Here is a 12,989-nt window from a genome sequence, read left to right as displayed (position 1 = left end):
CAGGTTCCTAAGATTTGCATTTCTGGACCAACACTTCCAGTTTGTGGCCCTTCCTTTAGTCTGGCGACGGCCCCGAGAGTCTTCACGAAGGTTCTGGGGGCACTGCTTGCAGTGGCCAGATCCAGGGGCATTGCGGTGGCACCTTACCTGGACGACATCCTGGTTGAGGCACCGTCGCTCAGCCTTGCAGAGAATCATTCAAGGGCTCTTCTTCTTCTGCTCCAATCTCATGGTTGGAAGATCAACTCAGGAAAGAGTTCCCTGGTTCTCAGCAACAGGGTGGCGTTCCTGGGCACGATAATAGACTATGTCCATGAGGGTATTTCTCACAGATCAGCATCGCAGGAAGCTTGCGTCCACCTGTCTTGCCCTTCAGGCTTAATGTATGTAGGTGATAGGTCTCATGGTGTCGAGCATAGATGCCATCCCATTCGCCAGGTTCCACCTCAGACCTCTACAATTGTGCATGTTGAGACAGCGGAATGGTGATCATTCAGATCTATCACAGCTGATATCCCTGGATGCACGGACACAGAATTCCCTCTCTTGGTGGATTCGTCCGGAGCAGCTGTCCATGGCGACATCCTTCTTGAGACCGTCCTGGGAGATTGTGACCACGGACTCCAGTCTGTCATGTTGGGGAGCTGTTTGGGGTGCCAGGATGGCACAAGGAAAGTGGTCCTTCCGATCAACATCCTAGAACTACGAGCAATCTACAATGCTCTGAAGGCTTGGCCTTCTCTGGGGTCGGTCAGTTTCATCAGATTCCAGACCGACAACATTACCTCGATGGCTTACATCAACCATCAGGGGGGTACGAGGAGCTTCCTCGCGATGAGGGAGATGTCTCGGATTCTGGAGTGGGCCGAGTCCCACGACTGCTCGCTCTCAGCGATTCACATTCCGGGTGTGGACAACTGGGAAGCGGACTTTCTCAGCAGACAGTCCTTCCATCCGAGGGAATGATCTCTTCACCCCGAAGTGTTTGCAGAGATTTGTCACAGATGGGGAACGCCGGAGATAGATCTCATGGCGTCCAGACTCAATTGAAAACTACCTCAATATGGGTCAAGGTCCAGGGATCCCCAGGCAAAGCTGATAGAGGCCTTAGTGGTTCCTTGGGGATTCAGCCTAGCTTACATTTTTCCTCTGTTACCACTTTTATCTCGCATAGTGGCACGCATCAAACAGGAGCGGGCCTCGGCCATTCTGATTGCTCTTTCGTGGCCGCGGATCTGGTGGGGATGTTACCCTCTCCGCCGTGGAGGTTACCCTGTCGCAGGGATCTGCTGTCACTGGGCCTCTTTCAGCATCAAAATCTGGATTCTCTGAGGCTGACTGCGTGGAGATTGAACGCCTAGTCTTAGCCAGGAGAAGCTTTTCAGAAGGTGTGATTTATACTCTAATTCAGGCAAGGAAGCCAGTCACTCGTCACATCTACCATAAGGTGTGGAGGACTTACTTGTCCTGGTGTGAGAAGCATGGATATCCTTGGCATAAGGTGAAAGTATCCAGGATTCTGTCCTTTCTCCAAGATCGTTTGGAGAAGGGTCTTGCCGCTAGTTCTTTAAAGGGACAGATTTCGGCATTATCAGTTTTGTTGCATAGTAGACTCTGAAATTTAGAAAATGGGGCCGATTTACTAAGCAGCATTTGGTGCTTATTCCGTGCGAACCTTCTGACTCGCCGGAATCAGGAGTTATGAAGCAGCGGTCATAAGACCCGTGTGGCGGATTGCAATCATCCCGATCAGATACGATCGGGATGATTAACACTCCCTGCTAGTGAATGTGCAGGGGACGGCATTGCACAAGCATTTCAAAATGTATTCAGTGAAAATATTTTGGGCTTAAATTTTTCTGTTCTGCCAAATAATATGTGTGTTTATGACCCCTAAAACTATCACTGCACCCATGCCCCAACCTTGATAACCTGTCAGCCACAGCAATTTTTCTAAAAAAAAAAGCGAAACATGGTTGTTTAACAATCACATGCACCTAGATTACGAGTTGTGCGTTCGTGTTTTAACACTGAAAAAATGGCAATTTCAGCGTTAAAACAGCACCACAGCCATTACAAGTCTTGTCGTTATATCTGTACCGCAAGCCTTTTAGTCTGTACTGCAACGTCAGTCCCACACACGTAAAAATTACGTTTTTTCATGGGACTTCCATAGCGCTGCCATTGCGAGTTTTGCGGTGAGGCTTAAAAGCTTGCGTTACAGCCTATACCGACAAGATCTGTTCCGCAATCTAAAAGCAGTAGTTATAAGTTTTACGCTACAAGACTGTTACATAAAACTTATAACTAAAGTGTTACAAATTGCACTAAATACCCATAAACTACCTATTAACCCCTAAACCGAGGCCCTAACCCCTAATCTGCCGCTCCCGACATCACCGCCACTAAAAATAATTATTAATCAAAATTCCGCCGCTACCTGACATTGTCACCACTATAATAAAGTTAATAACCCCTAAACCGCCGCCTTCCCGCAACGCAAAGACTATTTAAATATTATTAACCCCTAATCTGCCATCCGCCCACATTGCCCCCACTGTACTAAAGTTATTAAACCCTACACCGTCGCCGCTATAATAAACCTATTAACCCCTAAACCGCAAGCCCCCCCCACAACGAAATATACTAAAGTAAAACTATTAACCCCTAAACCGAAAGCCCCCCACATTGCAATAAACTAAATTAAACTAATAACCCCTAAACCTAATGCCCCCCTAACTTTATATTCAAATTACAATTTCCCTATCTTAAATTAGAACTTACCTGTCAAATTAAAAGAACTAAGTTTAAACTAACAATTAAACTAATATAACTATTAAACTAAAAATACACTAACTACCAATAAAATAAAACTAAACTACACATTGAAAAAATCCTCTAAAAATTACAAAGTATCTAATTGCAAAAAATAAAAAAGACTAAATTACGAAAAATAACAAACGAAATGATCCAAAATAAAAAAGAATTACACCTAATCTAATAGCCCTATAAAAAAAAAGTGCATCCAAAATAAAAAAAAAACCCTAGCCTACAATAAACTACCAATAGCCCTTAAAAGGGCCTTTTGTAGGGCATTGCCCTAAGTTAAACAGCTCTTTTACCTGTAAAAAAAATACAAAGACCCCCCCAACAGTAATACCTACCACCCAACCAACCCCCCAAAAAACTAATTCTAAAACAACCTAATCTACCCATTGCCCTGAAAAGGGCATTTGTATGGGCATTGCCCTTAAAAGGGCATTTAGCTCTTTTGCTGCCCAAACCCTAATCTTAAAAAAAACCCACCCAAAAAACCCTTAAAAAAAATAACACTAACCCCTGACGATTCACTTACAGTTTTTGACGTCCCGCTTGAACGATCTTGATCCAGGCGGCGAGAAGTCTTCATCCAGGCGGCTTCTTCTATCTTCATCCAGGCGGCAAAGTCCTCATCCAGGCAGCGAGAAGTCTTCACCCAGACAGCCTCTTCTATCTTCATCCAGACGGCATCTTCTATCTTGATCCCGGCAGCGCGGAGCGGGTCCATCCTGAAGACATCCGGCATGGAGCATCCTCTTTATGCGGTCGCCACCGTACACTGAATCTTCAATGCAAGGGAGCTGTTTCAAAATGGCGTCCCTTGCATTCCTATTGGCTGAAAAATTTGAATCAGCCAATAAGAATTAGAGCTGCTAAAATCCTATTGGCTGTTCAAATCAGCCAATAGGCTTTAAGCAGCTCTCATTCTATAGGATGATCAAGAAAGAAGATGCCGCCTGAATGAAGATAGAAGAGGACGCCTGGATGAAGACTTCTCGCCGTCTGGATGAAGATCGTTCAAGCGGGACTTCAAAAACTGTAAGTGGATCGTCGGGGGTTAGTGTTAGGTTTTTTTTTAAGGTTTTTTTTGTAGATTAGGGTTTGGGCAGCAAAAGAGCTAAATGCCCTTTTAAGGGCGATGCCCATACAAATGCCCTTTTCAGGGCAATGGGTAGATTAGGTTTTTTAGATAGTTTTTTTTTATTGTGGGTTTGGGGGGGGGGTGGAGGTTTGTAATGTTAGTGGTTCTTTGTATTTTTTTTCAGGTAAAAGCTGTTTAACTTAGGGCAATGCCCTACAAAAGGCCCTTTTAAGGGCCCCCAAAAAGCCTTTTCAAAGGGCCCTTGGTAGTTTATTATAGATTAGATTTTTATTTTGAGGTTTTTTTTTTTTTGTTTTTTTTTTTAAGGGTATTAGAATAGGAATAATTTTTATTGTTTTGTATAATTTCGTTTGTTATTTCTTGTAATGGTAGGTTTTTTTTATTTTTTGTAATTTTAGTGTTTTTTTATTTTTTGTAATGCTAGGTTTTAGTGTAAGGCAGCTTAAGTTTTTTTTCACATGTAAGTTTGTATTTATTTCAACTAGGCAGTTAGTAAATAGTTAATAACTATTTACTAACTAGTCTACCTAGTTAAAATAAATACAAACTTACCTGTGAAATAAATATAAAACCTAATCTAGCTACAATATAACTATTAGTTATATTGTAGCTAGCTTACCACTAGATTTAGAGTTCTGCGGCCAAAGGGGTGCGTTAGCTACACGTGCTTTTTTTCCCCCGCACCTTTTAAATACTGCTGGTATTTAGAGTTCACAGAAGGGCTGCGTTAGGCTCCAAAAAGGGAGCGTATAGCATATTTACCGCCACTGCAACTCTCAATACCAGCAGTGCTTACGGATGCGGCCAGCTTCAAAAACGTGCTCGTGCACGATTCCCCCATAGGAAACAATGGGGCCGTTTGAGCTGAAAAAAAAACCTAACACCTGCAAAAAAGCAGCATTCAGCTCCTAACGCAGCCCCATTGTTTCCTATGGGGAAACACTTCCTAAGTCTGCACCTAACACCCTAACATGTACCCCGAGTCTAAACACCCCTAGCCTTACACTTATTAACCCCTAATCTGCCGCCCCCGCTATCGCTGACCCCTGCATATTTTTTTTAACCCCTAATCTGCCTCTCCATACACCGCCGCCACCTACGTTATCCCTATGTACCCCTAATCTGCTGCCCCTAACACCGCCGACCCCTATATTATATTTATTAACCCCTAATCTGCCGCCCCCAACGTCGCCACCACCTACCTACACTTATTAACCCCTAATCTGCCGACCGGACCTCACCGCTACTCTAATAAAGTTATTAACCCCTAATCCGCCTCACTCCCGCCTCAATAACCCTATAATAAATAGTATTAACTCCTAATCTGCCCTCCCTAACATCAACGACACTTAACTTCAAGTATTAACCCCTAATCTGCTGACCGGACCTCACCGCTACTCTAATAAATTTATTAACCCCTAAAGCTAAGTCTAACCCTAACACTAACACCCCCCTAAGTTAAATATAATTTTTATCTAACGAAATAAATTAACTCTTATTAAATAAATTATTCCTATTTAAAGCTAAATACTTACCTGTAAAATAAATCCTAATATAGCTACAATATAAATTATAATTATATTGTAGCTATTTTAGGATTAATATTTATTTTACAGGTAACTTTGTATTTATTTTAACCAGGTACAATAGCTATTAAATAGTTAATAACTATTTAATAGCTACCTAGTTAAAATAATTACAAAATTACCTGTAAAATAAATACTAACCTAAGTTACAATTAAAATAATTATTATCAAAAAGGGAGATACTACAACAACCGCAATTAGATTGTTATAATGCATAGACAGGGATTGCAGCACATATTTTTTTTATATAATTTTTAATTAGCTTTGTAAAATTCTAAAGCTCCGCTAAAATAGCGGTGTGTGTAGATATATACTCATTCCCCACATTCACATATGCCACCCAGCGTTAAAGTTGAATAGAAGGTAACCACTAAATTAAAGTACAATAAAATTGCACAGCCAATCTGTGCTTGTGCATTTGTCCAAACACGCTTCTTGACCCATCGATTCATGTGTTCTTTAATTTAGTGGTTACTTTCTATTCAACTTTAACGCTGGGTGGCATATGTGAATGTGGGGAATGAGTATATATCTACACACACCGCTATTTTAGCGGAGCTTTAGAATTTTACAAAGCTAATTAAAAATTATATAAAAAAAATATGTGCTGCAATCCCTGTCTATGCATTATAACAATCTAATTGCGGTTGTTGTAGTATCTCCCTTTTTGATAATAATTATCTAAATATTTAAAGGGTCTGCACATTGGCTATTATTTTTTCCTTCATATAAGGTTTTGTTTGCACCTGGGCGTTGCCATACAGTCCTAGGTAAAGAATTATTAATCTGGCTCTACTAGCCTCCCTTTCCCTACCCTTTTTCTGTAAGTTACAATTAAACCTAACACTACACTATCAATAAATTAATTAAATAAAATACCTACAATTATCTACAATTAAACCTAACACTACACTATCAATAAATTAATTACATACAAATACCTACAAATAAATACAATTAAATAAACTAACTAAAGTACAAAAAATAAAAAAGAACTAAGTTACAAAAAATAAAAAAATAATTTACAAACATTAGAAAAAGATTACAACAATTTTAAGCTAATTACACCTACTCTAAGCCCCCTAATAAAATAACAAAGCCCCCCAAAATAAAAAAATGCCCTACCCTATTCTAAAATAAAAATAGAAAAGCTCTTTTACCTTACCAGCCCTTAAAAGGGCCTTTTGCGGGGCATGCCCCAAAGAATTCTGCTCTTTTGCCTGTAAAAAAAAGCAATACAATACCCCCCCAACATTACAACCCACCACCCACATACCTATAATCTAACCCAAACTCCCCTTAAATAAACCTAACACTAAGCCCCTGAAGATCTCCCTACCTTGAGTCGTCTTCACCCAACCGGGCACCGATGGACCAAAAGAAGACATCCGGAGCGGCAGAAGTCTTCATCCTATCCGGGCAGAAGAGGACATCCGGCCGGTAGACATCTTCATCCAAGCGGCATCTTCTATCTTCATCCATCTGGAGCGGAGCCATCTTCTTCCAGCCGACGCGGATCCATCCTCTTCTACCGACGTCTACTCGCCGAATGACGGTTCCTTTAAATGACGTCATCCAAGATGGCGTCCCTCGAATTCCGATTGGCTGATAGGATTCTATCAGCCAATCGGAATTAAGGTAGGAAAATTCTGATTGGCTGATGGAATCAGCCAATCAGATTGAGCTCGCATTCTATTGGCTGTGCCGATCAGCCAATAGAATGCAAGCTCAATCTGATTGGCTGATTGGATCAGCCAATCGGATTGAACTTGAATCTGATTGGCTGATTCCATCAGCCAATCAGAATTTTCCTACCTTAATTCCGATTGGCTGATAGAATCCTATCAGCCAATCGGAATTCGAGGGACGCCATCTTGGATGACATCATTTAAAGGAACCGTCATTTGGCGAGTAGGCGTCGGTAGAAGAGGATGGATCCGCGTCGGCTGGAAGAAGATGGCTCCATTCCGCTCCAGATGCATGAAGATAGAAGATGCCGTTTGGATGAAGATGTCTACCTCTCCGGATGTCCTCTTCTGCCCGGATAGGATGAAGACTTCTGCCGCTCCGGATGTCTTCTTTTGGTCCATCGGTGCCTGGTTGGGTGAAGACGACTCAAGGTAGGGAGATCTTCAGGGGCTTAGTGTTAGGTTTATTTTAGGGGTGTTTGGGTTAGATTAGGGGTATGTGGGTGGTGGGTTGTAATGTTGGGGGGGTATTGTATGTTTTTTTTTACAGGCAAAAGAGCAGAATTCTTTGGGGCATGCCCCGCAAAAGGCCCTTTTAAGGGCTGGTAAGGTAAAAGAGCTTTTCTATTTTTATTTTAGAATAGGGTAGGGCATTTTTTTATTTTGGGGGGCTTTGTTATTTTATTAGGGGGCTTAGAGTAGGTGTAATTAGCTTAAAATTGTTGTAATCTTTTTCTAATGTTTGTAAATTATTTTTTTATTTTTTGTAACTTAGTTCTTTTTTTATTTTTTGTACTTTAGTTAGTTTATGTAATTGTATTTAATTGTAGGTATTTGTATGTAATTAATTTATTGATAGTGTAGTGTTAGGTTTAATTGTAACTTAGGTTAGGATTTATTTTACAGGTAATTTTGTAATTATTTTAACTAGGTAGCTATTAAATAGTTATTAACTATTTAATAGCTATTGTACCTGGTTAAAATAAATACAAATTTGCCTGTAAAATAAATATTAATCCTAAAATAGCTACAATATAATTATAATTTATATTGTAGCTATATTAGGGTTTATTTTACAGGTAAGTATTTAGCTTTAAATAGGAATAATTTATTTAATAAGAGTTAATTAATTTCGTTAGATGTAAATTATATTTAACTTAGGGGGGTGTTAGTGTTAGGGTTAGACTTAGCTTTAGGGGTTAATAAATTTATTAGAGTAGCGGTGAGGTCCGGTCGGCAGATTAGTGGTTAATACTTGAAGTTAGGTGTCGGTGATGTTAGGGAGGGCAGATTAGGGGTTAATACTATTTATTATAGGGTTATTGAGGCAGGAGTGAGGCGGATTAGGGGTTAATAACTTTATTATAGTAGCGGTGAGGTCCGGTCAGCAGATTAGGGGTTAATAATTGTAGGTAGGTGGAGGCGACGTTGGGGGCGGCAGATTAGGGGTTAATAAATATTATGATGGGGTCGGCGGGGTTAGGGGCAGCAGATTAGGGGTACATAGGGATAACGTAGGTGGCGGCGGTGTGCGGTTGGCAGATTAGGGGTTAAAAAAAATTATTAGAGTGGCGGCGATGTGGGGGGGCCTCGGTTTAGGGGTACGTAGGTAGTTTATGGGTGTTAGTGTACTTTAGAGCACAGTAGTTAAAAGCTTTATGAACCGGCGTTAGCCCAGAAAGCTCTTAACTCCTGGCTTTTTGCTGCGGCTGGAGTCTTGTCGTTAGATTTCTAACGCTCACTTCAGCCAAGACTCTAAATACCGGCATTAGAAAGATCCCATTGAAAACATAGGATACGCAAATGGCGTAGGGGGATCTGTGGTATGGAAAAGTCGCGGCTGCAAAGTGAGCGTTAGACCCTTTCCTGACTGACTCTAAATACCAGCGGGCGGCCAAAACCAGCGTTAGGAGCCCCAAACGCTGGTTTTGACGGCTAACGCCAAACTCTAAATCTAGGCGTTTGGTTTTATTTCACAGGTAAGTATGTATTTATTTTTAAATAGGTATTATTTAGTTAATAATTGTAACTTTAGTTTAGCTCTATTAAAGTTAGGGGGTGTTAGGGTTAGGTTTAGGGTTAGGGTTTCATTAGGGTAAGGGTTAGGTTTAGGGGTTAATATAGTTTATTTAGGTTGTTGCGATGTGGGGGGCTGGCGGTTTAGGGGTTAATAGGTTTATTTAGTGGTAGTGATGTAGGAGGCCAGAGGTTTAGGGGTTAATACCTTTATTTAGTTCCGGCGATGTTGGGTGCGGTGGAATAGGGGTTAAAAACTTTAATATATAGTGGCGTGATATCGGGAGCGGCAGATTAGGGGTTAATAACTTTATTTAGGTGGCAGCGATATCGGGAGTGGCAGGTTAGGAGTTAATAACTGTAGGTAGGTGGAAGCGATATTGGGGCGGGAGATTAGGGGTGTTTCGACTCTGGGTTTATGTTAGGGTGTTAGGTTTAAACGTAACTTTTATTTTCCCCATAGACATCAATAGCGCTGTGTCACGAGCACGTCAAAACAGCGCTTGTATGTTGTGCGGTATAGTGCTCCACGCAACCATATCGCACACACAAGCCGGCTGTTTGAAAACTTGTAATGGCTGCACTATAGGGGTTAAATAACGCCACTTTTGTTGCGTTCGTTAATTTCCCTATAGCGCGCATAACTCGTAATCTAGCTGATAGTGTTTTAGCGCATTCCTGCACAATGATGAACCTGTTGATTAGGTTAATGCACGTGTAGCTTGACCCTTTTAATCTTGTTTTTGTTTTTTTTGATCATTTAAAATATTGCAGATATATAAAAAAAAATCTAAATATAAATGCAGGAAGTAAAAAATTGGTCCATATGTTTTCAGAGTTTACATTTAAGTGGATTATACTTTGGGTTTTCTTATGTGCCGTTTACTTAGTATTTATGGGAAATTATTTTAAAGGGATATGAAACCCAAATTTTTTCTTTCATGATTCAGATAGAGCATGTGATTTGAAACAAATGTATAATTTACTTCTATTATGAATTTTTCTGCTTTTTCTTAGTGTATTTTGTGTAAAAACAGGGACAAATGCTTAGGAGCCGGCCCATTGCTGGAGCCCTATATGGCAGCAGTTTTGCTAGAATGTTATGCCATGGAGTGTTCCAGATGCCTACCTAGCTATTTCTACAACACAGAAAATCATGGGAACCAAGCAAATTTGATAGAAGTAAATTAGAAACGTTTTAAAAATGGTACGATCTGTCTGAGTCACACAAAGAAATGTTGTGCGTTTCATATCCTTTAAGGATGGTTCTTATGCCATATAAGTTTTAGATTTATTGAGCGATCAGGATATTTATTATTTGTACATTCCACATTTTACTTTTGTGGAACATTTTGTGTATGTTTTAGATTAAGGGGCATATTTATCCATCTCCGTATGGAGCTTGATGCCCCTTGTTTCCGGCGAGCCTAAAGACCACTGCTCCATAACTTGTCCACCTGCTCTGAGGCGGCGGACAGAAATTAACCAGACCAAATACAATCGGTATTGATTGACACCCCCTGCTAGTGGACGCAAATCTGCAGGGGGTGGCATTGCACAAGCAGTTTACAAGAACTGCTGGTGCAATGACAAATGCCGACAGCGAATGCTGTCGGCATTTATCGATGTGCGGAGGACATGATACGCTACTTCGTATCATATTCGCTTGCACATTGATAAATTGGCCCCTTTATTCTTATTATATTTTTCTCTTTTATTGCCATAGATGGGGTAAAAATTGTGTTTCTTTATACTTTGCTTTTGTACACTGTAAACCAGAGATTTTAAAATTAAAGTAGAAGGTTACCCTGGGCTGTCACAGCCTTCAGTCACACCCAAACATAGCTTTGCACGTTAGCTATCTTACGGCTAGATTTAGAGTTCTGCGGCCAAAGGGGTGCGTTAGCTACGCATGCTTTTTTCCCCCCGCACCTGGCTGCGTTAGGCTCCAAAAAAGGGAGCGTAGAGCATATTTACCGCCACTGCAACTCTCGATACCAGCATTGCTTACGGACGCGGCCAGCTTAAAAAACGTGCCCGTGCACGATTCCCCCATAGAAAAAAATGGGGCTGTTTGAACTGAAACAAAACCTAACACCTGCAAAAAAGCAGCGTTAAGCTCCTAACGCAGCCCCATTGTTTCCTATGGGGAAACACTTCCTTTGTCTGCACCTAACACCCTAACATGTACCCCGAGTCTAAACACCCCTAACCTTACACTTATTAACCCCTAATCTGCTTCCCCCGCTATCGCTGAGCCCTGCATATTATTATTAACCCCTAATCTTCCGCTCCGTACACCGCCGCAACCTACGTTATTCCTATGTACCCCTACACTGCTGCCCCTAACACCGCCGACCCCTATATTATATTTATTAACCCCTAATCTGCCGCCCCCAACGTCGCCTCCACCTACCTACAATAATTAACCCCTAATCTGCCGACCGGATCTCACCGCTACTCTAATAAATGTATTAACCCCTAAAGCTAAGTCTAATCCTAACACTAACACCCCCTAAGTTAAATATAATTTAAATCTAACTAAATAAATTAACTCTTATTAAATAAATTATTCCTATTTAAAGCTAAATACTTACCTGTAAAATAAACCCTAATATAGCTACAATATAAATTATAATTATATTGTAGCTATTTTAGGATTAATATTTATTTTACAGGCAACTTTGTAATTATTTTAACCAGGTACAATAGCTATTAAATAGTTAATAACTATTTAATAGCTACCTAGTTAAAATAATTACAAAATTACCTGTAAAATAAATCCTAACCTAAGTTACAATTAAACCTAACACTACACTGGCAATAAATTAATTAAATACAATACCTACAATTAAATACAATTAAGTAAACTAACTAAAGTACAAAAAATAAAAAAGAACTAAGTTACAAAAAATAAAAAAATATTTACAAACATTAGAAAAATATTACAACAATTTTAAACTAATTACACCTACTCTAAGCCCCCTAATAAAATAACAAAGCCCCCCAAAATAAAAAAATGTCCTACCCTATTCTAAAATTAAAATAGAAAAGCTCTTTTACCTTACCAGCCCTTAAAAGGGCCATTTGTGGGGCATGCCCCAAAGAATTCTGCTCTTTTGCCTGGAAAAAAAACATACAATACCCCCCCCCCAACATTACAACCCACCACCCACATACCCCTAATCTAACCCAAACCCCCCTTAAATAAACCTAACACTAAGCCCCTAAAGATCTTCCTACCTTATCTTCACCACACCGGGTATCAGCGATCCGTCCAGGCTCCGATGTCTTGATCCAAGCCCAAGCGGGGGGCTGAAGACATCCATCCTCCGGCTGAAGTCTTGATCCAAGCGGGCAGAAGAGGACATCCGGACCGGCAAACATCTTCATCCAAGCCGCATCTTCTATGTTCTTCCATCCGATGATGACCGGCTGATCTTCAAGACCTCCACCGCGGATCCATCCTCTTCTTCCGACGACTAGACGACGAATGAAGGTTCCTTTAAGGGACGTCATCCAAGATGGCGTCCCTCGAATTCCGATTGGCTGATAGGATTCTATCAGCCAATCGGAATTAAGGTAGGAGAATTCTGATTGGCTGATGGAATCAGCCAATCAGAATTGAGCTTGCATTCTATTGGCTGATCGGAACAGCCAATTTTCATACCTTAATTCCGATTGGCTGATAGAATCCTATCAGCCAATCGGAATTCGAGGGACGCCATCTTGGATGACGTCCCTTAAAGGAACCTTCATTCGTCGTCTAGTCGTCGG

At 40.7% G+C, this 12,989-nt stretch overlaps 1 protein-coding gene and 1 long non-coding RNA gene across 2 annotated transcripts in view; one reads left to right on the top strand and one right to left on the bottom strand.

The window, feature by feature from the left end:
• Positions 1-12,989, top strand: part of CACNA2D4 (calcium voltage-gated channel auxiliary subunit alpha2delta 4) — a 1,345,448-nt gene that overhangs the window by 334,302 nt on the left and 998,157 nt on the right. The window lies entirely within an intron of this gene.
• The window catches only part of LOC128664141 (uncharacterized), a 326,605-nt gene that overhangs the window by 55,365 nt on the left and 258,251 nt on the right, over positions 1-12,989 (bottom strand). The window lies entirely within an intron of this gene.

Source organism: Bombina bombina, chromosome 6 (genome assembly GCF_027579735.1).
Source record: "Bombina bombina isolate aBomBom1 chromosome 6, aBomBom1.pri, whole genome shotgun sequence".
Classification (NCBI taxonomy): Eukaryota; Metazoa; Chordata; class Amphibia; order Anura; family Bombinatoridae; genus Bombina; species Bombina bombina.
This window is presented reverse-complemented; position numbering and strand designations above follow the sequence as displayed.